Source organism: Cricetulus griseus, chromosome 6 (genome assembly GCF_003668045.3).
Source record: "Cricetulus griseus strain 17A/GY chromosome 6, alternate assembly CriGri-PICRH-1.0, whole genome shotgun sequence".
In the NCBI taxonomy this organism is placed as follows: domain Eukaryota; kingdom Metazoa; phylum Chordata; class Mammalia; order Rodentia; family Cricetidae; genus Cricetulus; species Cricetulus griseus.
Window position 1 is genome coordinate 78,493,733 of NC_048599.1, and position 26,956 is coordinate 78,520,688.

The following is a 26,956-nucleotide window of genomic DNA, read 5'->3' on the forward strand; positions in this document are numbered from 1 at the left end:
GCTATAGTATGGTTGCTGGAATCAAGTGGAAGCATATTGTTGTGACTGTTATTGATGCTGTTTTTCTACAGACGTCTAGCCATCGGGATTAGCAAGATTATAATTCTGGGTGCTGTCTTGACTTTGCTTGGTGTGCAATTTATTCTCTTGTTTTATATTTATTCAACACTTTTTAAATTTAGTTTTTATCAGAATGAACTGTCTGTATGTTACTTGTTTAAAAAAAACTTATTTGGTACTGGTAGGTATGGCCTTGGGTATTTTAGATAAAAATGAGTTACCAGATTTTGAGAGCTGACTTTTAGAAGTTGGGATGAGCTGATAGATTCTGAGGGGCTTATTGGTAGGAAAATAGCAGGGTCTTTCATCATGATCTGTTTACTTCCCTGAGAATGGGGTAGAGAGTAAGAAAAGTCCATAGCAGAATGTATGTTACAGAGTGGGGGATGAGACTGTGGTCTTGTACTTGGAGGAATGAATGGAGACATGAAAATCTACAGTTAGCTTATTTGATTCCCTGATCAGAGTGGCCTGTGGAATTCCAAGGAGTGCCTGTTGGATTTGAGGACTGGGATACAACAATGAGTGGGGTAAGCTGGTTAGGAAGGAAAGGATCTCTTTGATTCACTGGCAAAGTGAGAAGCAGGGAGTAAGGATGTAGCAGGTGTTCAGCTGCCGAGCTGTGGATGAGACTGGGGGATGGGAATCAGAGAAGAAAAAAGAGAGATGAAAATTGGCCAGTAAACCTCCTACTTCCCTGGATGGAGTAGCCTGGCATTTGGCAGAGAATTCCTGCTGGATTTGGTGGAAGGGAACCTAGGTAGGGTGAATTTATATGATTCACGGGATATCAGGGTGCAGGGAGAAGGATGAAGGAGGTCTTCACCTGAATGGTCTGGTATATGACTTTGTGATTAGATATGGAAGAAAGGAGGGAGAGCTATTCTACCTACCTCCTGACTGGAGTTCTCGAAATAGATTTTTTTTCTTCCATAATATAACAATATGGATTACTCTTCCTCTACTCCATCCAGTTTATTCCTACATCCCCCCATTCACCTCTATGCATTCTCTTACTGTCAATAAAAACCAAAAGGACATCTAATGGATAATAAATAAAACAGAACACACTACAGTAATCTAAAATAAAAACTTGAAGTCATGCAATAAAAGCTATTAGGAAAATACAAATAAAGTTTGCAACAAAGTATCACCCCACATCAAAATTCACTATCATGAAATCCAAGGACAGTGCAGAATCTGGGGATGGAGTATTTGTTCATTGTTGTTGGGAATATGAAACAGAGCAACCATGAACAAGGAGAGTAAGCTGTGAGTTATATGATAAAGATATAACTGACTTGTGGTCTAGCAACTCTACTTCTGGATAATTGTCCAAGAATTTTACGTTAAGAACTCAAAGTGACAATTGCATTCCTATAACCATTGAATCACTATGTAAAATAATCCAGATGTGGAAACAACTGCCAGTAGATGACTGTGTCAAATATATAAAGTAAATGCTGACAGTGGAGTATTATACAGGAGTTAAAAAGTAATTGTGCCAAAGGTTGCAAAAGTATGAATTTTGAGGAAGTCATGCTTAAGATATAAATACTTGTTGTAGAAGATGGTGATAGCTGTCATGCTCATAGGAGAGCATTCCATAGCACCAATATCAAGGGAGGAGAAAATTAACAGCAAAACTAAAGTTTCAATCAAACAACTATAAATAAACTATAGATGTGAACTTTAAAAGGTTAAATGTAGTAAACAACTGCACTGTGCATGCCTTCAGCAAGACTGGATATCTCCTGTCAAATTCTCCAGAAGAAAATATAAGTTAAAACAAAATAATACAATAGTAAGAATGATATAAATGTTCAGAGTTGGGGAACTAAGGTAGGAGAATATTTGTAAAAATAATTTTATAGAATACTCAGACCTTTGTTGTAAGTATGTTTTTCAAAATATTATTACATTAAAATAAGTGAAAAAAGAGAATGATAACTATGCAAAATATTTTTAGGAAACTGAACATAAAATTGCCTATCATCATTTTTTTCCTTACTATGAAAATACAAAACATACAAGAAATTTAATTTTATAGTATATTTTAAGAATTGCTGCTTTTGTCAGTTAGGAGGCTAGGGCAGTCTATGGGGCCTCTGGTAGTAGAACCAGTATTTATCCCTAGTTCAGGAATGGACTTTGGGAGTCCATTCACCATGGAATGATACTGTCTCTGTCTAGATAAATGGAGGAGATCCTAGGCCCTTCTTCAAATGATGTGACAGACTTTGTTGATCTCCCATGGAAGGTCTCACACACGCTGTAGATGGGATGGGGGAGTCAGTGGGGGTCATGGGAGGATGGGAGGGTGAGGAAGATGAGATTGATGTATAAAATAAAATTGTTTCTAATTTAAATAAAAATTTATATAAAAATAATGTGAAGACTATGACAATATAGGAATTAAATAATAATATCAGAAAAAATATAACAAAGCAATTCTAAGATTGATAAGGAATCTGCATATAAATAGTACTATATTCAAATAAGAAATCATAATAGAAATTAGAAAAATTTCAAGCAGAATAATAATGAATATTTTACCTTATGTCAAAACTGAGAATTGTTAGGGGAGAAATATTCAGTTCTATAGTTTTATAGAAAGAATACATTCTAAAAGTTAATGAAGAACCAAGGAATGAAGAAAAATAAAACAGGAATACAATGGGGGAAATTATTATTTGGAAGCTGATTGAAATGATGACAATTACCTTTCTACAAGCACCACATCATTATTTAATAACTGGAAGAATGACAAAAACTGATGAAAGAGGAAGAGATTGTGAGAAATTTGGAATTTGTTGGGGAAGAGTAAATAGTGTAGGATAAAGTCATCCGAATTCATGTATTACAAACATGTATGAAGTTGGCCAAAGAGAAAGCACAATTAATAAAAAGTTAAAATGAAATAAAATAAATAACCAAATATTAAATTATAAAATAATAATCATGACATTACTAGAGATGATTTCACATTATTATATTAATTATTATGTAATAATAAACACTAATTTCATGAATTTTGTGTAATAGAAAAATCACATAACAATACTTTTATATTAGTTCCACTTATATCACAGTCATAAACCATTATATTCTAACATCATCCCACTAAAATAGACATAAAAATTGGTAATACCAAGTTCAATCTATAACATATAATAGCAGGAACCATAATTTGATGTGGGTAGCGATCTGAATTATTGTAAGGCATTTGACTTTGTCTAACAATATTAAAGATATATATAGTTTCTCTTCTCAATATAAGAAAAATATGTACTTGATGGAATAAATGCAGTTTTGTATCATTAGATATAGAAACTATACTGTTTTCTGATAGAAACAACCCTGAAATGAAGAATACATTTTGTTGAACTCAGATGCATACAAATTTTTTAAAAAGCATCTACAAATATAAACATATCACTAGTCAAATGTCTAAAATGACTCAAATTTTCAGAAGGAAACATCATGTGCTGGAGAATTTATGGTGGTTACCATTGCCTTCACAGGTATTAACCAGAGAGAGTAAAATCAAAACTTTAAAAATAGCTAAGTGGCAAAACTCCAAATAAATCTAAAAGAAGAATCTCTGTGAAACAAGCTATGGAAGATGAGTCTACAGAGAAGGAGCTTCTTGGAGACTATGCATTGCTTTTCTTTCTGTCCTGATACAAGCATTCCCTTTTTAATCATTTGTTTCAATGAACCATAGTATTTACCATAGTGTTTTGTGTATGTTGCTTGTCATTCTTTTGCTGTGGATAAGAGTAAACACAGAGATCATAACCAGTAAAAATGATGAGAAAAATGACATTGTATTATCAATCCTAAATGGACCTTCAGGATAAATTTCCGTCCCTCAAGGTTCAGGGACTATCACAGAATAGGGATAACAGGAAAAAAATTCAGGGTGGAATAATGGGTTTTCTGTGCAATGTGGCAGTTTGAACATGACATAGATGTTTTACTCAGGAACTCATAGCAGCTGTTGGTACCTGCAGAAGATGTGTGAAGATGTGCACAAGATCAAGCCAGTTAAAATTCCAGTGTGGATTAATGAGGTGTTCTTTAGGAACCCATCAGATCCAAGAAGGAAGCTATTATCAGGTTGTACCTGATGGAGGCATAGAGTCATTTCCCTTTGTAGTTGTGGCCATTTACGTTTTTTTCTACCTCAGTGCATGCTCCTACATCCATGTTAACACCATCAGCACTAATAGTACTCAGTGAGTTATATATAAAGAAAGAACATGAAGCTGGGTGAGTGATTTGTTGTTCGTGTCAACTAGGGAAAATTTCAGGGTCAGAATAGGGGTTGTACAATAATATACTCATAATTATATATTCTATACTTATATAATTATATACTTAAAATTATATATTCTATTTCTACATTTCTATTTTATTTATTTTTTTATGTTATAAAGTGCATATCAAACTGTAGAGCAGCTTCTTTTTCTTTTTTTTTTTTTTTCTTTTTTTTTTTTTTTGGTTTTTCGAGACAGGGTTTTTCTGTGTAGCTTTGGAGCCTATCCTGGCACTTGCTATGGAGACCAGACTGGCCTCGAACTCACAAAGATCCACCTGCCTCCGCCTCCAGAGTTCTGGGATTAAAGGTATGTGCCACCAACGCCCAGCTTGTACAGCATCTTCTAAGAAACCATGAGATGAATTTCAACTCACTAGACTTACTTCAACATTCTGAATCTGTCAAATGGCAAAGCACAATGTCCTGTCTTGTTTTTCATAGTCCCTTTCCTTTACAAAAGTAACTGTGAGCAGTATGAATCTATGCTCACAACTCCCCGAGATCACTATCCAGGCCCATATGTTTCAGTCTCATCTTTGTGTCTTTTCAGAGAGAGCATATTACAATTGTATAATTCTCCACTAGTCGCCTACTTTTTTCATCTCACCTCCCCACTGAAAAAACCTCCTTGCTGTCATAGTCTGCACTATCATGAACATATACATCCATGGAGACTTCACTGAGCTGATAGGAAATTATTCTGTTCTGTATTTCCCACAGGACTACAAGACCTATTTTTTCTAGATGAACCTCAATGTCATGAGGTTGATTTCAGACCTTAAATTGACCTTTGCTTTCACTGTACTCAACACACCACTTTTACTTAGCCTACTCCTATAGAAATATATTCTACTTAGGGTCTTGAATCAAACACTTTTTATTTCATGGAAGCATTCGCATTATCCTCAACTTTTAACTTTGTATATTCACATGGTTCATTGAATTAATCTTGGTTGATTTTTATCATGAATTGATTTAATAAATTATGATAATTTGTAGAATGATTCCTTTAATTCTTTTCTATCTCCCTAAATTATATCTTGAAAGAAGACAGCCGGGCGTTGGTGGCACACGCCTTTAATCCCAGCACTCAGGAGGCAGAGGCAGGGGGATCTCTGTGAGTTCAAGGCCAGCCTGGTCTCCAGAGTGAGTACCAGGATAGACTCCAAAGCTACACAGAGAAACCCGGTCTTGAAAAACAAAAAAAGAAAAAAGAAAATAGACAAATGTTTCTTATACATTCTTCTAATTTTATCCTAACACATATCAGATGAATAATACGTACATAAATCTGTTAATTTGTTGAATGGCCAGTTTCTTGTTTTTTGAAGGATATCATATTCAATGCTGTGATCATGTTGATATTTGACATGAGATGATTATACTGAAAACTTTGGTGAGTTTCTGCAGGAAAGAAATATCCCTCTGTAGGTTTAAAACTGATTTGATTTTAGCTCCTTTTAAAGTTCTGGAACATATGGAGGCTTATCTAAATGGGTATATCTGTCTAAATGTCATCACATAGAGGACATCTCCATGCATCAGATTTTATTTATACTGTTTTAGACATGGCTTCCCAACAAGGATACATAAATTGTGCATCATTCTATTTTCTTTCTCTTTCTGACCCAGTTTTCTTTTCATGATATTTTTTATCTCTCTTCCACATATTTATGAATATATACTCACATTTCTTCTCACTGATGTTAATTCTGCACCATAATCTTTATTGCATTGTAATGATTTCAAAATCCTCCATACTTAACTTGCAAGTCCTGACCATAAGCTGCAGGATTTCTGCATCTGACACATTCTTCTTAATATCTTTTCTCTCTCCTGGTTTGACCATCTGTCTGCATCACCTGTCCTTTCTTTTTTTCTTCTATATCTCATCTGCCAGCTGGAGTTTTGCTAATGCTTTTTTTCCTACCTTTCAGAATAATCTATATATCTCTTCTCAGCTAGTAAACTGTCCAGCTATGTATTTATAAACAGTTGAAACTAGGTTACAAGACTGTTAACTCTAGATTATAGAATGAAATGTGACAGTAGAAGTTATGACCTTAAAATGGCCTTTGGTAATTCCTCAAATGAATTTGGGATTACTGGGACATGTTTTTGTCTGTTCCAGTTTATGTTTCTTCATTTGTGTGTGTTTGTAAAAAATTCATGTTTCAGTTTTTCAAATTATTACTACAGGGTTTATTTTGTGTGCAATATATATGTATTTCTTTGTGTGTATATATGTGTACCTATAAAATGGCACATGCACAGAAGTCTATCTACCGTGGAAGTCCAGGGAATTGAAATCATGGTTACATGCTTGAGAACAATCACTTTTACTTTTTCAAACTATATATAGAGTATTTGACTAGAAACTGTCCAGTTTTGTACTACATTGTCTTTAAAAATTTATGAGTTCCCTGTACTAACACAAAGTTCTCCCCTCCACCAGTTTTAGGTTAATTTCAGGGTGACATGAAAATAAGAGCACATGCATTTTGTTATATGCAATCACTAGTTCCTACCACAGTGGATTAGCTAATACAGGAGTGTTGGACATTCAGAATTTGAAATCCATGTGGGAATTAACATAATTAAAATAAGGATGTGTGAGAAATTGTAATTGAATTGTGAGCATCAGCAGTATTAGTCACTGTGGCTTTGAAACTGCAGAGATGTTAATCTTCATACAACAATGTTGCAGGAATGAATTGCAGAATGCTTTACCCTGCTTTTTTCCATCACCCTTTCCTCTTTCTTTTTTATATTCCATAGATTATTAAGACTCCTTCAGTATTAACTTCTAGGAAGAATACTATGCAAAATGCATAATTTTACTTATAAACTAGTAACTTAATTTGAAGCAATCCTCATATTACTGTGTCTGATTTACTTAGGGTGAAAGGTAGCATAAGGTTAAAGTTAAAAATAACTGTCAGTCAAGCATTATTTTAATCTTTACTTGAAATGCTTTAATATTCTGTTGTCACAGGTTTTGCTTCTCTGTCCCTTGTTGATTGCGCACATTGTCAGTTGAAATGAAGCCAGCTGTGGCAATTAGCTTCATTTTGTCTCTGAGTGACATCTCAATTGAAAAGTTTATATTCTAGTCTACCTTGCATTTACTGAAAAATGAGGTGTAAAAAGATCAATTTTTGCAATCAGTGTGCAACATTTTACAATTATATTTTGTTGCTGTCATAATTGAATTATCTCAGATATTTAATATGCTTTCTTAAACACATATCTTTGTTTGAGTATTTCATTTAAGAAAAAACTGAAATAATGTAGCATATATATATATATATATATATATATATATATATGTATGTATATTCTTATAAATAAGCCATTTCAGATAAAATTTATTTATGCACTTTGCCCTGATTTGCTTTCCATTGCTATGGACATATTATCATCCTGAAATGTCTAATATGATGTGTGTACCTACAATAATGGCCTCTAATGGCCTTTAATACTGCCAAGACTCTCCTTCTAAGCCTGACCCCTTATACTCTGAGGCCTTTGCTGTAACTGAAGCTGTATTCTCAACAATAGTTTCATCTGGTTTCTCTCAACTGACTCTTATCTTGACTCATGGTACCAAATCTCATCGTCTCTTCATTATCATTTCAATCCTGAGCCATCATTATAGTACAGACTGTATCATTGCCAGTGGCAAGTGTGCTGGCCTCTCTGCAAGGACACCAGCTCTAGTACATAGTGCCAAGTTTCAGGATCTGTCAATAACCCCTAGAATACAGTACCATGTGGAAGATTTACATATCATCAATTTGACTTACAGCTTGAGGCAGAAATTTCATCCCCCACTGGACCACAATTTCTGTGTGCTGAACTTAAAGAAATACTTTCCAGCAGATTTCACTTCAATGCTGTTGCTCCTTCTTCATTAAAGTTGATTTCCCAACCCCAGATCACCATCATCAATTGTCCCAGTAGAGCAAACATTTCATTTTAGTGGTACTGATATCTTGTTAATCACAGAAAATTCTTGATTCAAGAGTATCACCTGAAAAGGAATGTGACAGTCTTTGAAGGAATCTCAAATGTCTCTCTGACACTTCACAAACCAGGCTTCCATTGTCTGCATTTTTCTCAACATTCTTGTCTTCCAACTTTCTACTATATCTCATGAAGTTCTAAGCAGTCAGATGATTTACTGGCACGAGGCACTTCCACAATCCTTCCCAAAACAACATGGTCTCTCATAAAGAACCTGAAAGTGGGAACTGACAGACCATGAAAGCATTCTGTCTACTGGTATGTGACACTTGGCAAGGCCAATTAGATTTTGTAGACCTAGGATCACCTCCCCAGAGTTGACATCACTGTTAATGGGCTTTTCCTGTACTCATCAATCACTATTCAAGAAAATGTCCATGTAGTTTTCTTTGGGAAAATAATATAAAGGTATTTACTTAGTTGAGTTTTTATCTTCCTAGATGAACCATGTTGGTGTCAAATTGATAAAATACTTACCAACAACCCATGGCTATGGTGATAATTGCATATTGGTTATTATAGTGGAAAATTACTAATACGGAGCCAAGTGGAAATATAAGGGTATTTAGTAGGGAAAAGCATTACTTACAGAGCAACCTAGACAGCCGGTGTGGAAGCGGTCTGTATGCAAGCCCAAAAGTGAAACTGAGAGATGCAGTCCCCTTCAAGTCTTACTCTATGTCACCGGACCACGCCCTCGCAAGTGTGGTCAGGCACACCTGTAGCCAGCCCCTAAGTAGGTGTGGCTACAGCTTCCCTTACAGGTTATTGTCTTATTACTATTTTATAAATTTATTAAATATATTTTAATTAGCAAAATGAAAATGCATATTCCATATTAATTTTTATAACAAATTTGAATTTTTTTAAATTATTAAAATGATCTTACTTGTATTTGTTTAAATGATCCTGTGAACAAATACTTGCTAAATATACTGTCTTGACTGGGACAAATGAATATGTCCATAAATGGAAGCAAGACATTATCACTGCACCATAGCATATATCAAAGTAACCAAAAAGCAGAAATGTGGATTGGTGTGTTAGAAACTCTGAAAGAAAGAAGGAATGATTCCAGGACTGTGGGATAAGTTTTATATGTGTTCCATCATTTCATTGATGTTGGTAGATTTGTAAATAACTTTTGAATTTCTGTCACATTAATTAACTGAAAAATGTAATGACATAAAATCAAAATTATAGGGACTATGAGATTGGGAAAGGGTTTCCTGCTAAGCTGATCATAGTATATCAATAATCAAAAAGAGAAGGCTATTATTTAGTGCATGCATGTTAGTACTCACCTCAATGCACTCTCTTCTTTTCATGCAGTCCAGGGTACAGCCCATCAGACAGTGCCACCCACAACAATGATAGGTCTTTTTAGGTCCATTAACACAATTAAAATCTCACAGATGTCCATGCTAGCAGGTGTAATGTAGAAAGTTACTCTTTGAGATTTTCTCAAGTGATTCTATATTATATCAAGTTTCAAAACTAACCATCACATTATCCAAGAATAAAATACAGTTTTCAAGAATAACTACCTATACTAGAATTACAATTTAATACAGAATTCTACATAGAAACTGATGAGATAATTTTTATATGAAGTATGATAAAATTTAAAAAAATAACCTGGGCGATCAACTTACTACCAGCAGACCAGCCAACCAACCTTAAGTCTGCAGACAGCACTGTGCTAGTCCAGCTCCCAACCACCAGGAGGGGGAATGCCTCAGACTGCCTGCACACACCATGAGAAACCTAACAGTATATCTGACCCTCTTGCACCAACCAGAAGAGAACCATGGATCTGTACCCACCAGGAGAAGAAGAGACCCCACCTGCACGAATTGGAAGAAGAGATGGGAAGATAACAATATAAGAACACATTCAACACCAGAAAAGAAACAACTTGACACCACCAGAGTCTAGGAATTATAAGCCAGGAGGAACTGAACATCCAAACACAGATAAAGCAGAAGAGAATGACATTAAAAACCACTTCATGAAGATGATAGAGACCCTAAAATAAGAAATGAGAAAATCCTTTAAAGAAATGAAAGAACCTTTGTTTCTTTGTTAAGTTTCTGTCTGCTGGTCCTGTCTAGTGGTGAAAAAGGCAAGTTGAAGTCTCCTACTATAAGGGTAGGTGATTTTGTATGTGGTTTGAACTTTAGTAATGTTTCTTTTACAAATGTGGGTGCCTTCGTATTTGGGGCATAGATGTTCAGGATTGAGACTTCATCTTGAAGGACATTACCTGTTTACCTGTGATGAGTATGAAATGTCCTTCTTCATCTCTTTTGATTGATTTTAGTTTGAAGTCTAATTTGTTAGATATTAGGATTGCTACACCAGCTTGTTTCTTGGGCCCATTTGATTGGAAAATCTTTTCCCAACCCTTTATTCTGAAGTAACGCATGTTTTTGAAGTTGAGGTGTGTCTCTTTTATACAACTGAAGGATGGATTCTGTCTTTATATCCATTCTGTTAGCCTGTATCATTTATGGGCAGGTTAAGACCATTGACATTGAGGGATATTAATGTACATTGATTGTTCTTTTTTGTTTTGGATTTATTGTTGGTGGTGTCATTGTGTGTGGATTTCACCCTCCTGTTTCTTTTTGTGTTTGGTAGAATTGGATTATCTATTGCCTATATTTTTTTGTGAGTGTAGTTATCTTCGTTGAGGTGGAGTTTTTCTTCCAGAACTTTCTGTAGTGCTGTATTTGTGGATATGTATTGTTTAAGTCTGGTTTTCTAATGGAATATCATGTTTTCTCCATCTATAGTGATTGAAAGTTTTGCTGGGTACAGTAGTCTGGGTTGGCATCCATGCTCCCTTAGTGTTTTTAGGATATCTATCCATAATATTCTGGCTTTCAAAGTTTCCATTGAGAAGTCAAGTCTGATAGGTGTGCCTTGATATGTTACTTGGCCTTTTTCCTTTGCTGCTTTTAATATTTTCTCTTTATTCTGAAGGTTTGGTGCTTTTATTATTATGTGTCAAGGGGACTTTTTTTATGGTCCAGTCTGTTTGCTGTTTTCTGTAAGCTTCTTGTACTTTCATGGGCATATCCTTCTGTAGGCTGGGGAAGTTTTCTTTTATGATTTCATTGAATATGTTTTCTGTACCTTTGAGCTGTATTTCTTCACCTTCTTCTATACCTATTATTCTTAGGTTCCACCTTTTCACGGTGTCCCATATTTCCTGGATATTTTGTGTTAAGGATTTGTTGTATTTGAGATTTTCTTTGGTCAATGATTGTATATCCTCTAGGAAGTCTTCAACAACTGAGATTCTCTCTTCCATCTCTTGTATTCTATTGTTTATACTCACATCTTTAGTTCCTGATTGTTTATTCAGCCTTTCTATTTCTATCATCACCTCATTCTGTGTTTCCTTTATTGTCTCTATTTCAGCTTTCATGCCTTGAACTGTCTCGAGTGCTTCCTTCACTTGTTTGGTTGTGTTTTTTTTGGCTTTCTTTAGATTCTTTGAGAGATTTGTTTACTCCTTGAATTCTTTGGTTTGACTTTTCCTCCATCTCATGTAATTTTTTGCTTGTTTTTTCTTCTAAATCTTTAAGGGATTTTCTTGCTTCCTTTCTAAAGGGCTCTATCATCTTCCTAAGATAATTTTTGGGATCCATCTCTTCTTCATGCTCTGTGTTGCATTTTTCAGATCTTCCTGGTGTGGAATCCCTAGATTCTGGTGGTGTCATATTGGTTTTTCTGTTGTTGAGTGTGTTCCTATTCTGTCTTCTTCCCATCCCTTCTTCCAGTGAGTGCAGGTGGCTAAGCTTCTGGTGTCAGCGGGATCACAGATGGTGGTGGGTGGACAAGGGTGGGGTGTATCCAGATAGCCCACAGAATGTGAAAAGATCTTCACCAACCTCACATCAGACAGAGGGCTGATTTCCAAAATGTACAATGAACTCAAGAAGCTAGAAACCAAAACCCCAAACAATGATATTAAACAGTGGTTTGCAGAAGTAAACAGAGAATTCTCAACAGAGGAATCCGAAATGTCTGAAAGACACTTAAGAAAGTGCTCAAAAGCCTTGGCTATCAGAGAAATGCAACTCAAAACAAATCTGAGATACCACTTCACACCTGTCAGAATGGCTACAATCAAAAATACCAATGACAATCTATGCTGGAGAGGATGTAGAGAAAAAGGAACACTCCTCCATTGCTGGTAGGAGTGCAAACTTGTAAGACTACTCTGGAATTCAGTATGGTGGTTGCTCAGAAAAATGGGAATCAGTCTACCTCAAGATCCAGCAATTCCTCTCATTGGTATATACCCAATAATGCATGTTCATACAATAAGGACATATGTTCAACCATGTTCATAGCAGCATTGTTTGTAATAGACAAAACCTGGAAGCAACCTAGATGCCCCTCAACTAAAGAATGGATAGAGAAAATATTGTACGTTTATACAATGGAGCACTCAGCAATAAATAAATAAATAAATAAAAAGCAATGGAATCTTGAAATTCGCTGGCAAATTGATGGAATTAGAAGAAACCATCCTGAGTGAGGTAACCCAGTCACAAAAAGACAAACATGGTATGTATTCACTCATATATGAATTTTAGACATAGAGTAAAGGAATACCAGCCTACAATCCTCTTCAATAACGAAATTAGGAAACATGAAGTACTCTAGGGGATAAATGCATGGCCCCCAGGAATGGGAAGGGGGCAGAAACTCCTGAGCTAATTGGCAGCAATTAGCTCAGGAGGGTATGGGAGGGGGAGCTGCCAGAATGAGAGCAGGAGAAGAGGAGAGGAGAGGAGAGGAGAGGAGAGGAGGAAATGGAGGAGCAGAAATATTGAGTTGGGGGAAGAATAGAGGAGAGCAGGATGAGAGATAGCAAAGGAGGGAGCCATTATTGGACTGAGGAGAAATCTGGCACTAGGGAGACTTCCAGAGATCTATAAGGCTGACACGAACTGACAATCCAGGCAATGGTGGAGAGGATAACCTAAATGCCCTTCCCCTATAATGAGACTGATGACTACTTTTTTATGCTATCCTAGAGCCCTCATCCAGTGGCTGATGGAAGCAGAGTTAGACATCCACAGATATACACTGAACTGAACTCTGGAACTTAGTTGCAGAGAGGGAGGAATGAAGATCAAAGGGGTTGGTACCAGGTTGGAGAAACCCACAGAAACAGCTGGCCTGAACAAGGGGGAAACACATTGACCCCAGATGCTGTCTGGGAGGCCAGTACAGGACTGTTCCAGACTCCAGAACATGGATGTCAATGAGGAGGCCTCCGTACTCTAAGAGGCTACTGGTAGTGAATTAGTATTTTTCCCTGTTGTAAGAAGGGACTTTGAGAGCCCATCCCATGTGAAGGGATGCACTCTTGCCCTGGACACATGGGGAAGGATCTAAGCCCAACCCAGGATGATGTGGTGTATTTTGTGGGCCCTACTCTGCCTGGGGAGGGGAGGGTGGATGGGGTGGGAGGGTAGGCCGGGGTGGGGTAGGAAGGGTGAGGGTGAGGGTGAGGGGAGGGAGATGGAGAAGGGATTGACATTTGAAACAAGCTTGTTCCTAATTTGAAATAATAAAAAATATAAAGAAAAAAGAAAAGAATGAAAGAAAAGACAAACTAAAATTTACAAGAAACAATTCAAACAGTACAAGGTTAGAAATCTGTAATAGAGACAATAAAAAAACACAGTCTGGGGGAATGCTGGAGTTAGAAAAGAAGGGTAAATGATCAGGAACTAAATTTGCAAGCATAACTAACAGAATACAAGAGATGGAAGAGAGAATCTCAGGCATTGAAGATACACTAGGAGAAATAGATACATCAACCAAAGAAAATCTTAGGTCCAACAAATCCCTAACACAAAATATCCAGGAAATATAGGACACTGAGAAAAGTTAAACCTAAGAGTAATAGGTATAGAAGAGGCGCAGAAAACATATTCAGCAAAATCATAAAAGAAATCATTTCCAACCTAAAGAAAGACATGCCAATGAAACTAAAATAAATAAATAAATAAATAAATAAATAAATAAACCTACAGAACACCAAACACAGTGGACCACAAAAAGCCCCTTGTTACAAAATAATCAAAGCAGAAAATATACAGAATAAAGAAAGAATATTGAGAGCGGCGAAGGAAAAAGGCCGAGTAACATATAAAGGCAAACTTACAAAATTACACCTGAATTCTTCAACAAAACTCTGAAAATCATAAAGTCCTGGAAGGATATTGAACAAACACTAAGAGACCACGGATTCCAGCCCAGACTACTATACCCATCAAGGATTTCAATTACTATCAGTGGAGAAAAAAAGATATTCCCAGACAAAAACAGATTTAAATAATACATAGCCACTGATGCAGCCCAACAGAAAATACTGAAAGAGGAATTCCAACCTAAGGAAGTTAACTACACTCACAAATAGGCAATAGATAATCCAAATTTACCAAAAGTCAAAAGAAAAAGCAGGGTAAATCCAGACATGTATCACCACCAACAACAAATCAAAAACAAACAATAATTAACACTCAGTGGTCCTTAATTTCACTCAATGTTAATGGTCTTAACTTGCCTATAAAAAGACACAGGGCAACAGAATGGATATGAAAACAGAATCCATTCTTCTGCTGCATACAAGAAACAAACCTCACTTTCAAAGAAAGACATTATCTCAAAGTAAAGGGTTGGGATAAGATTTTCCAATCAAATGTACCAAAGAAACAAGCTGGTGTAGCTATCCTAGAATATAAAACAATTAGACTTTAAATTAAAATCCACCAAAAAAAAGATGGAGAAGGTCAGTTTGTATTCATCACAAGAAAAATCCATTAAGAAGAAGTCTCAATTCTGAACATCTATGCTCCAAATACAAAGGCACCCATGTCCATAAAAGAAACATTATTTAAACTCAAACCACACATAAGACCTCACACAGTTATAGTGGGAGACTTCAACACCCCACTTCCACCAATAGACAGGACCTCCAGACAGAAACTTAACAAAGAGATAAATGAATTAACAGAAGTTATGACCCAATTGGGATCAACAGACACCTATAGAACATTCTATCCAAACGCAAAAGAATATACTTTCTTCTCCACACTACAATGTACCTTCTCTAAAATCTACCACATACTTGGCAACATTGCAAACCTCAAAAGGAATAAAAAAATTGGAATAACACTTTATATCTTATCAGACCGCCATGCTTTAAAGTTAGAATTAAACAACAACACAAATTGCAGAAAACCTACAAACTCATGGAAATTGAACAAGATATCGTGGGCAAATTGGGAGCATGGGAGGAGGGGAGACGGAGCTAAGAGAAAGACTAGGGGAGAAGAGGAGGGGAGAGGCAGACATGAGGGAGCAGGAAGTTTGAGTTGGGGCAAGAATAGCAGAGAGCAAGATAAGATATACCATAATAGAGAGAGCCATTATAGATTTAAAGAGTAATCTGACACTAGGTAAATGTCCAGCGATATACTAGGATGACCCCAAGTAACAATTTTAGCAATAGTGGAGAGACTGCCTTAAATGCCCTCTCCAGATAATGAGATTGATGACTACCTTATATGCCACCCAAGAATCTGATAGAGGTAGAAGCAGATATCCATAGCTAAACACTGATCTGAATTCCTGGAATCTATTTGCAGAGAGGGAGTGATGAGCAAATGGGTCAAGACCCTCTGGTGAAACCCACAGAAACAGCAGAACTGAACAAAGGGGAGCTCATGGATCCCAGGGTGATCACTGGGAAAACCAACATACAACTGATCAGATCCCCTGAATGTGGGTGTTAGTGAGGAGGCCGTGCCAATCTATGGGACCTCTGGTAGTAGATCAGTATTTATCCCTAGCATACTAATGAACTTTGGTAGCCCATCCCACATAGAAGGATACTGTCTCAGCCTAGAGACATGAGGAAGGGCATAGGCCCTGCTCCATAGGTTATGACAGACTTTGAAGTTTCCCCCAATGGAAGACCTCACCCTCCTTGGGGAGCAGAAAGGGGATGGATATGGAGTTATTTGGAGCAGGCAAGAAGGGTAGGGAGAGGGAACTGGGTTGAAATGTAAAATAATCTTGTTTCTAATTTAAATAGAAAAAACCTGGAATTTTACCAAAATATTAATAACAGTATTCTTTGAAATGTGAAACTATGAGACTTCTATCTTAGACTTTTGTTTTAATTTTATAAAATGTGTGTGTTTTTGTTTTGGTTCATGTGTGCATGTAAGTGTGCAGAAGCATTTTTGTTTATATTTGAGTATGATGAGCATATGAGTATAGATGCCCACAGATGCCAGTAAAAAACATGAGATCCTCTGTAGCTAGATTTACAGATGTTTGTAAGCTACCCTATGTGGGTGCTGAGAACTCAACTCCTGTCTCCTCAAAGAACTGCAAGCACTTTTAACTGCTTATCCTTGTTTCAACATGTTTATGTTTTCAAGATATTATGGGTGAAAAATATCAGTAAAAAATTAAAAAGAATCAACAACATTAAAGTCTTATTTGAATTTTGTGTAACATTTTTAAGTCCATATTTACTTTTACCTATCACCCTCTAAACTATATTTGAATCCCATGAGCAAAAGGCTTGTTTTAACATTGAGGCTGCATCTTTATATAAGAGAAAGCTGAATGATACCTTTCAATTTAAGGTCCTGATATTCAAAGTTTATTTTTTGGGCAAAAAATTCTAGCTAATGGCATATGGATTAGGTGCATACAATATGCTACTCCTTCTGTTAAGATTGTCCTGTGGTTATTTATATCTGTCATTACAATCAAGGTAAGAAACATTGGCATCCATTTTTTGAGTCCATTGAAGAACAAAATATTTCACATTTGCTTCTGACTAATGCTGTCTCTAGGATTTAGATAATATGCTTTGAAAATAGTCATAAAATTAAGAATCTATTAAACATAACACAAAATACAAAAATCAAAATAAAAAGTTGTGATTGTCTTGCTTAAGAGCAGTTTATTTTCATTTTTCAGTTATATATACTTAAAAATGAGTATTATAAAAATATTATCAATGTTTTCAGCATGTGTCTTACTTTAAGTCATAATTGTAAGAAAAGAGTGGAAAACAATAAGAATATTGTAAGTAATAGCAACAAGGTGATTTTCTATGGAAAATTTAATAGTATATTGATTTTAATTGATGTTCATTATGGCTCTGCATAGATAAATTCATTATTCATTGACATTATGTGAGATTCAATGTACTTGAATTGAGGACATCCTCTCACTTAAGATATTAGTGCTATGTAGGTTTCAGTCATCTCTTTTGAGATTATGGGGCTGCCCAGAAAATGTAAAGAGACTATTATGCACAAAATCATAATCTTATGAAAATATCAAAATTAAAGCAGATTTATTCAAATATTGACTACTTTTAGAGCATAATAAATAAAAAGGAAAGAAACAGATGAATGAAAAAGAGAGAGAAAGGAAAGAATGAATGGAAAAGTAAAAGAAAGGAAAATAGAAAGGATTATGTTGTTAATTGCACCAGTGTAAGCCAGGTTTCATCTGTGTTTAAACTTAAGACTGAATCTTACCACCAACTCCAAATCATTCTGAATATTTCCTACAAAGTAATGTATTACATAAAAGAAAAAGAATATTTTACATGGTTGGACATTTTGTCTGCATGCATGTCTATGCATCAGTTGACTGTCTGATATCAGTAGAGGTAAAAAGAAGTTGTCAGATCCCCTGAAAATGAAGTTACAGATAATTTTTATTGTCAATTTGAATGTTAAGAACTGACTCTTTGTCCTCTTCAAAGGAAAAAGTGCGCTTAAGTACTTAGCTATCCCTTGAACTCAAAAACAATATTTTTAAATAAAATATATAGATTATTGGCTTCAAGGATGACTAATAATATTTACATGAGATATTATTAACTAAATATAATTTAAGGTCAGTATTTCTTATTATGATATTTTAAAGATATTATGAATTTGACATTTGAATGAAATTATTAAAATATTAATTATTTTTGGTCTATGCTTATGAAACAATGAGATAGCCTCACAAGTAAATAAATGATGTAGTCAGTTACAAGAATTACAGGAATACAATAGGATATATATTATATATATATCTGAGTTGAGTCAACAACTCTCTTTTACCTGGAAATTAAAAGAAGTATGCTCTGTTTTGAATTCCCCAATTTTATGTTTAGAGATATACCCTTCCAAAAACAAGTGACATTGTGCATAATAATTTTACGAACCAAGAAAGACCTCTGAATATTAAACTCTAAGTAAACATATAATTTTGGAATCAGACCTTCCATATTGTGAAAACAGTAAAAAATGTGAATGATAAACTAATAATAAGAGGGAATAGGCTTGCCATATATCTGCATTTTAGATCTCAATTTAAATGACAGATAATCTGAGCACAGAATCATACTGTTACTTTCATTGTTGATTTATGATAGCTACCATAGATATAGTTATAATTTGTAAATGATTTAAAATGGTGACTTTTCTCACTTAGGAATACAATTCTATCAACAAAAATGAGGTCAACTTTGTATATTCTGATTTCTGTTATTTGTTTCTGCATCTTAAAACCACATCTCTGTTTTCACATGAGGTATGATCCAGTAGGTCCCATAAAACAATGTTAATGAAATGTACCCTGTATGTAGCCACACTGACAATAGCAATAGCAGTGTGATTGTGATTTTGGTATATGAAAAAAATGTGTGGTTTATGCACACACACACACATACATACACACACACACACACACACACACACACACACACACACACACATATATATATATATATATATATATATATATATATATATGCATTTGCTCATGCACTGCATGAAATAATACAGAAATGCTTAGAGAAAGTCCTTGTAAATTCAGGCCATTGTATTTTACTTTAATTCTATTTTTATTTTAAATGATGTCATTTTGTTGTTATTTTGATTGCTTTTGCATGAATCCTTAACACAAAATTGTTGTGTCCCACCATGTGTTAAGAAGGATCAAAGATAAAAACAACATATTTGATTACTTTTTCTTTATTTATGAGACATGATTTCTCTCTGCATATTTGGCTAATCTAGAACTTATTTTGTAGACCTGGCTGGCCACCAACTTATTGAGATTCTCCTGTCACTGATGTTATGTGCTCATATTTAAACATGTGTATACCACCATATACAACATGGTTATCTAAGTTGGTAAGAGCTTGCTGCTAACAATTCCAATTTCATTTATTCATTTTTGAACATTTAAGAGTAAGTGTGACATCTATGGAACCAATAGAGTGTCATAATAGGAGGTAAAATGATCATACTATAGACATTTCTACTTACAGAAATTATAATACATATTTTTAGCTGTTGCATAAAAAGTTGTTTGAGGATACCCTACACCTTCCCACACACATTTTACACATTAAGGAAAAGTGAGCTGATCAGAAAATGTTACTGCGTTCCTCCTGTAATATAGTGATCTACTGCAACATATTATATTCACATTAGAAAAACCAAATCAAAGAAGACATTATCAGGACCCCATGTTTATACTATTATACTGACACACAATGTAATAATTTTGATATAAAATGTTACTAGGTACTAGTTTCATTAATCATGAAAAATGATATGTACATTATCAAATGAGTGTGTTTTCTGAGCCATAATATGTTAATACATAAATAAAGAACTGTCACATTCTCAAAGAAGGGAAAGAGTCTCCAGGTGTTTCTTGTATTAGTGAATATATAATTTATCACTTCTGTGAGCTTTTTCACTTCTTTTTGCATGATAGAATATTAGATATACACAACCACTAATGCTTATCTATTATCAAACAAGGATTCTTAATTCATTAATACTTGTTATGTTTCAGAGATAGTTGAAATCTTTCCACACAAGCATTTTATTTCCTGGCAAAATTGTTGAATGTTTTATATACAAGGATTTCTGCCAATTTTTCTTTATTTGAATCCAGAATTATTCCTACCACAATGCCTGTTCTTATAAAGAAGATATTAAAAATAAAAGAAAGAAGGAAGAACAGATGAAAGACATAAGAAATAAATAGAGGGATAGAAGGAGGGATGAAGGAAAAATTATGATATCTAATGTCCAAAATTGATCACAAAAGGAACATTCATCCTCTTGTTTCAATCATGAAATGCTGAATGTCAGCAATTAGTGATGTTCACTCTTTGGAGGATCCTGATCCTTTCATTTAGAGTCATTCCATTGCCTAATGTGTACTAGTTGCCATACTTACTTACCTGAAAGCTAAACATTTGTAACTTGAAGCATTTGTTTTATTTTCTTGAATTTCATGTTTAAGCTGATAGACCTAAGAATATCCCTGAGTTAAAAGAAATTCAGAATGTTCTTACTGATTTTTACAGTAGATTAAATTAATTGACAAAAGTTATAAAAGTTATTCATTTGTATTTTAGTACTGTATATAATGAAAGAACAATTTTAGTTATTACAATTACTGATATAGAATCCAAACAGTTATTTATTTGAACCTGAGTGGCAAAAACTAAGAACTCAATTTAGTATTTTGAATACTAAATATATGTTTCATAAATTCAAGGCTTGTATCCTTAGCAGAAGTGAGATGGGACAAATGAGATGGCACAGTAGGTGCTGCCATGAAACCTGATGATATGAATTTTGTTGCAAACACCCACATGATGGAAGGAGAGAACGATCTTATCATTTGTCCTTTGTCCTCAACACATGGACTATTGCTTGAAATGCTCACTCCCAAAACATACAAGCAAACATATATCCAAACATGTATACATGAATACTTAATGGTAACAATATTTTAAAGACAAGGAGAAATAAAGACAATGATGAGAACTAAGTCAATAAGAATGAATGGAAGTTGAGAAAGTTTTAGATGTATTTACTTAGGTTTGACTATACAATTAAAATAATATTTTCAAAGTTTTAAATCTATACAGATATATAGATACATGTTAGGGACTAAATTCTTACTTTCTGAGTCTTTCTTAATGACCTTCACCAGAAATGAACTGCAAATTATACCTGAAACACATGCAGGTGAAAATATTTAATTTTTTTTGCTTCAGTAACTCAAAAAATGGAGAAAGGAATTTGACCAAATTTCCAAAGAAATTACTCATTTAGGAATGAAGGGGGAAATGATGATGAATTTCAAGCCAATGTAGATGTGAAGGCTGCAAATGGCTGCAAAAATCTTAGCAAGAAGGGTCTCCTCAGCCCCAAAATTAGGCTGATGCCTGAAACTCTACTAAACCAAATCAATTTTCATTAGATCAAAATGAAAACTCCACTTTCTTTTGTCAATTTCATATCATTATCAGGTTGTCTCCAAGTGTATATATCCTTTAAATATAGCTGTTTTCTCTGTTTCTTTTTTTAAATCACGTAACTTTTAGAAAGCATTTTTATAAGTAAAAATTAAACACATCAGTAAATAGAGCAAGTGTTATCTTTTCATATTAACACATTGCTGTAGGTCTACCAATTAGATATTTCATCAATCTTTATTTATAGTACACAGTTTTGTTGCTGTTGTTAGCAAATTACTGGAAATTTGAACTTTAAACACTGTGATATTTTGAAAGAGATACAGCAATCATAGGATTACACATTTGTACAATGTTCTCCATTTGGTAGTACTGTTTGGGAGGAAATTCTAGGACTTTTAGGAGTTGCAGCCTAGTTAGATAAAGTAACTAACTTGGAGTTGGATTTTATATTTTACAGACCCAAACTGCCTATTTGTTCTATCTACTTCCTGTATGTAGATGAAATAGCTACCATTCAGCTTCTTGTTGCATTTACTAACAGTGAGACCTCTAACCTTCTAGGACTACAAATATTCCTTATTTTCTTAGTTTTTGTGGCCCTTTATTTCTGTAACAAAAAGTTACCTAATACAAATAAATGTGATTACTTTTACAATATGCTTATGTGGATTTTTTATGTTCTCATATTATGCTAGTGCCTTGACTATCACTATCTTTACTCTTCCATTACATTCCTTATTCTTTCAAAAGATTCTGAAAATTCTTTTGTAAGTGCTACCATTCTCATAAATATTTTGAAATTCATTGTGAAATTTTCTCCTTCAAAAAGTCTTCTGTGGCCAAGCATTGGTGGCACATGCCTTTAATTCCAGAACTTGGGATGCAGAGACAGGCAGATCTCTGTGAGTTTGAAGCCAGCCTGGTCTATAGAGCGAGTGCCCGGATAGGCTCCAAAGCTACACAGAGAAAACCTGTCACAAAAAACAAAAAACAAACAAACAAACAAAAAAACACATTCTTCTTCTGTATGCAAGATATATTAGGCAAAGTTGCTTGTGACTAGTGCTTTATTCACATGGTAAAAGAAGCACTCACTCCCAAAAGTTGTCCTCTTCCCTTAACACCCATGTTAGGGCACATAAAACCTGGACAAAAGAGCGCATGATAAATATTTAAATGTAATTTTAAAATTTAAAAATGACTTCTTAATATTAACACATATTTCTCATGTTCTATATTTCATTATTTCTCTCTTACTCTCAATGTTTGATCTAGAAATTTCATCTTGGAGAATCCTATTATTAATTTACTATGCTAATAACAAACAAATTAGCTCATATAAAAATGCTTGCATTGGACTCAAAGACAAAACCTAATATCAAGAGCTATGTATGTAAGTGTTAATGGCAAAAGGATGCTGCTGGTGTTTGCCAATTGAATTTATATTTAAAAACAGTAAGCTTAATTTTTAATACTGGGCCAGATGTAGCCTGGGAAGATGTCTCAGCAGCTAAAATGCTTGGAATTTGTTCTTAAAAAACAAATATATGGATTTTAGATCTGGAGCAAAGAAGTAGCAGCCTCCCATACACACCGCCACAGACACTAGGAAACAAGGAGGACCCTAAGAGAGACATGCATGGTCCCTGGAGAAGGGGAAAGGGACAAGATCTCCTAAGCTAATTGGGAGCATGGAGGAGGGAAGAAGTTAGAAGAAAGAGAAGGAGAGAAGAGGATGGAGAAGAGTTCTCCAGGATGCAAAGATTTAGTCAGGTGAAGAAAAGAGGAGAGCAAGAAAAGAGATACCATAATAGAGAGAGGCATATTAGGTTTAAAGAGAATTCTGGTACTAGGGAAATGTCCAGAGATCTACAAGGTTTATCCCAATTAATAATCTAAGCAGTAGTCTAGAGGCTACTTTAAATGCCCTTCTCCAATAATAAGATTGATGACTACCTTATATGCCATGTTAGATACTCTGATGGAAACAGAAGCAGACACTCACAGTTAAACACTGAGCTCAACTCTAAAATCCAGTTGCAGAGAGGGAGGAATGATGAGCAAAGGGGTCAAGTCCAGGGTGAAGAAACCCACAGAAATAGCTGACCTGAACAAGGGGGAACTCATGGACACCAGACTGCTAGCTGGGAAACCAACATAGGCCTGTTTCAGAAACCCTGAATGAAGAGGTCAGTTTGGAAGTCTGTATAATCAATGGGGCCACTGGTAGTGGATCAATTTTTAGCCCCAGTACATAAATGGATTTTGGGAGCCCATTCCACATAGAGGGATACTCTCTCAGTCTAGACACACAGGGGAGGGTCTAGGCCCTGCTCCAAATAGTATGACAGACTTCTTGATCCCCCATGGAAGACCTCACCCTCCTAGGGAGCAGAAAGGGATAGGGGTTAGGTTGGGACAGGTGAGGAGGGGAGGGAGAGGGAACTTCAATTGATATGTAAAATAAGATTATTTCTAATTTAAATAATAAAAAACAAAGAGAACTTAGATTTTATTTTCTCAGAAACACTAAAAAATTTGGAATATTGACCCAGCTGTAAATAGAGCCCTAGAAAGCCTAGGCAAGAGATTCCTTTAGCAAGCTGGCTAAGAAGACAAACTGCATTGGTGAACTCTCACCTTAATTGAGAGATATTGCCTGAATAAATTATTTACAATAGCTATCGATGAAGATTCCTAAGATCAAATTCAGACCTACATACACACACACACACACACACATACACACCCACACACCACATGTGTGTACATGAGTAGACATTAGCACACTTATATACACACATACTACATTTGAAGAGAAGGCAGTAAAAATAATTAGGCTGTATGGAATTAAACGGGTGACACAGGTTTATGTTTAACAGAAAAATAATATGAAGAATACCATATTAAATAATGAAAACATAGACTACTTGATGTTGGAATTTCAAACATAAATAAATGATAAGTGTCTAATATGTCATTTTCTATAGTCACCCACCTGCTAAAGCAAAACACATCTCTCTCACCTCTAAAACATTGCTAATTGCTCTAATACTGTCCAATGTTCTCTTTCTTTCTCTTTTGTTTTGTTTTTTTTTGATTGGATTATAATTATAACATTTATCCTTTTTCTTTCCTCCCTGTAAACCTCAACATATATCTCTCCCTGCTCTTCTTCAAGTTCTTGTCTTCTTTATTTTTTCTACCAATTGATATTTCAAGTATATATCTGTTTGTATTTACATACATATTCCCTAATATAACCTGTAGTATCCATATAATGTTTCATGTGTGTATGTTGACAGGACTGTCTGTATGGCAATGGACTGTAGTTGTATTTTTTTCCTCTTGGTTTTTGTGACCCACCACATAGCTCCCAAATAAATACATGTAGTCTTATTCATACTTATGAATGCTCAGATATAGCTTGGAGTATTGCTAGCCAGCTTTTCTAACTTAAATTATACCATCTACCGTTTGCCTCTTGGCTTTTACCTTTCTCTATTCTAAATAGTTTTCTTTACTTCTTAATCCTTGTCTGGTTGTATGGTTGGTTGGCTGGATCCTGGTATCCCCCTCTCCTTCTCCTTTCCTCTCTCCTCTCTCTTATCCTATTTATTCTCTTTTCCTGGAAGTCTATCCTTCTGTTCCTCTCTTTAAATGACCAATCGGGAAAATGTTTTAAGCAGGCAATGTAACAGCTTCACAGAGTTAAACATAAGAAGAATGAAGAATATTTTTGCATCACTAAACAAGCATTTCACAGCATAAAGGAATGTAACATATCTGAAAGTAGTATTCCACAACACTGTAAAAACAAATGATATAGAGTCATCCATGTTAAGGACTACTTCTCGAAGTCCATATTTATTCAGCTGATTTTGTGTAGAGTTGAGATGCCATGGACATTTCCCTATACAATTTAACAGTTAAATGGTATTCTCCTTACTCATTCATGTGAGGGAAATAATGTTAATCAGAATTTATGTGTGTAATTTCTGATGTTAATAGACAAAATGTCACAAAAATGTTCCTCATCCTCTGCCTCTTACAATGTTTCTGTCCCCTCTTCTGGAATCTAATCTGATCCTTAGATATGAAGGTATTTTGTTGTTGTATATATTTGGACTGTTTTCCCAAACTCTGGAAAATGATTGGGTGTGATTTTCTGATTTTTAATGTGTGTATATTAATTAGGATAGTAAAAATATAAATTATTGGGGAACTCCTGTCCTGAGGTCTGCAGGAAGATCAACTCAGCCCGTGAGGACCAAGAAACCATTAGTCTTCTGAGATTTCTGGGCTAATAATCCTGCCCCCACTCAGGGCAGAGGTGAGCTGCTTAGGCTCCTGCATTGGTCCCAACTTCCATCTGCCCACTCTGGGAACTCTTGTCCTGGGGTCTGCAGGTAGATCAACATGGCCCCTGAGGACCAAGCAACCCTGAGTCTGCTGACATCTCTGTGCTAGTCCACCTCTCACCCACCTGGAGAGCGAGTACCTCAGAGCCTGCTGTACCCACCTTGAGACCAATCAGAGTTTCAGACCCTCTTGAACCCACTAGAAGAGAAACTTAGACCCATACACACCAGTAAAGGAAGAGATACCACCTGCACCCATTAGAATAAAAGATGGGAAGATGACAATATAAGAAAATATCCAACAGTAGGAAAACCAATATGACACCATGAGAGTCTAGGGACTCTACAGCAGCAACACCTGAACATCCCAACACAGATGAAGCAGAAGAAAGCAGCCATAAAAACAACTTCATGCAGATGATAGAGACCCTAAGAGAGGAAATGAGAATATCCTGCAGAGATATGGAAAAAAAGGCAAACCAAAGGACACAAGACTTCAAGGAAAGTCAAGGAAATTTACAATATAACAGCTGAAGGAAAAATTTCAAGACCTGAAAACTGAAATACAGACAATAAAAAAACACAAACTGAAGGAATGCTGGAAGTGGAAAAGCTGAGTAAACAATCAGGAACCACAGATGGAAGAAGGCATCTCAGACTCTGAAGATAAACTAGAGGAAATGAATTAATCAAGCAAAGAAAATCTTAAGTCCAACAAATCCTTAACACAAAATATCCAGGGAATATGGGACACTGTGAAAAGAGCAAACTTAAGGATATTAGGTATAGAAGAAGGTGAAGAAACCTAACTCAAAGATGCAGAAAACATATTCA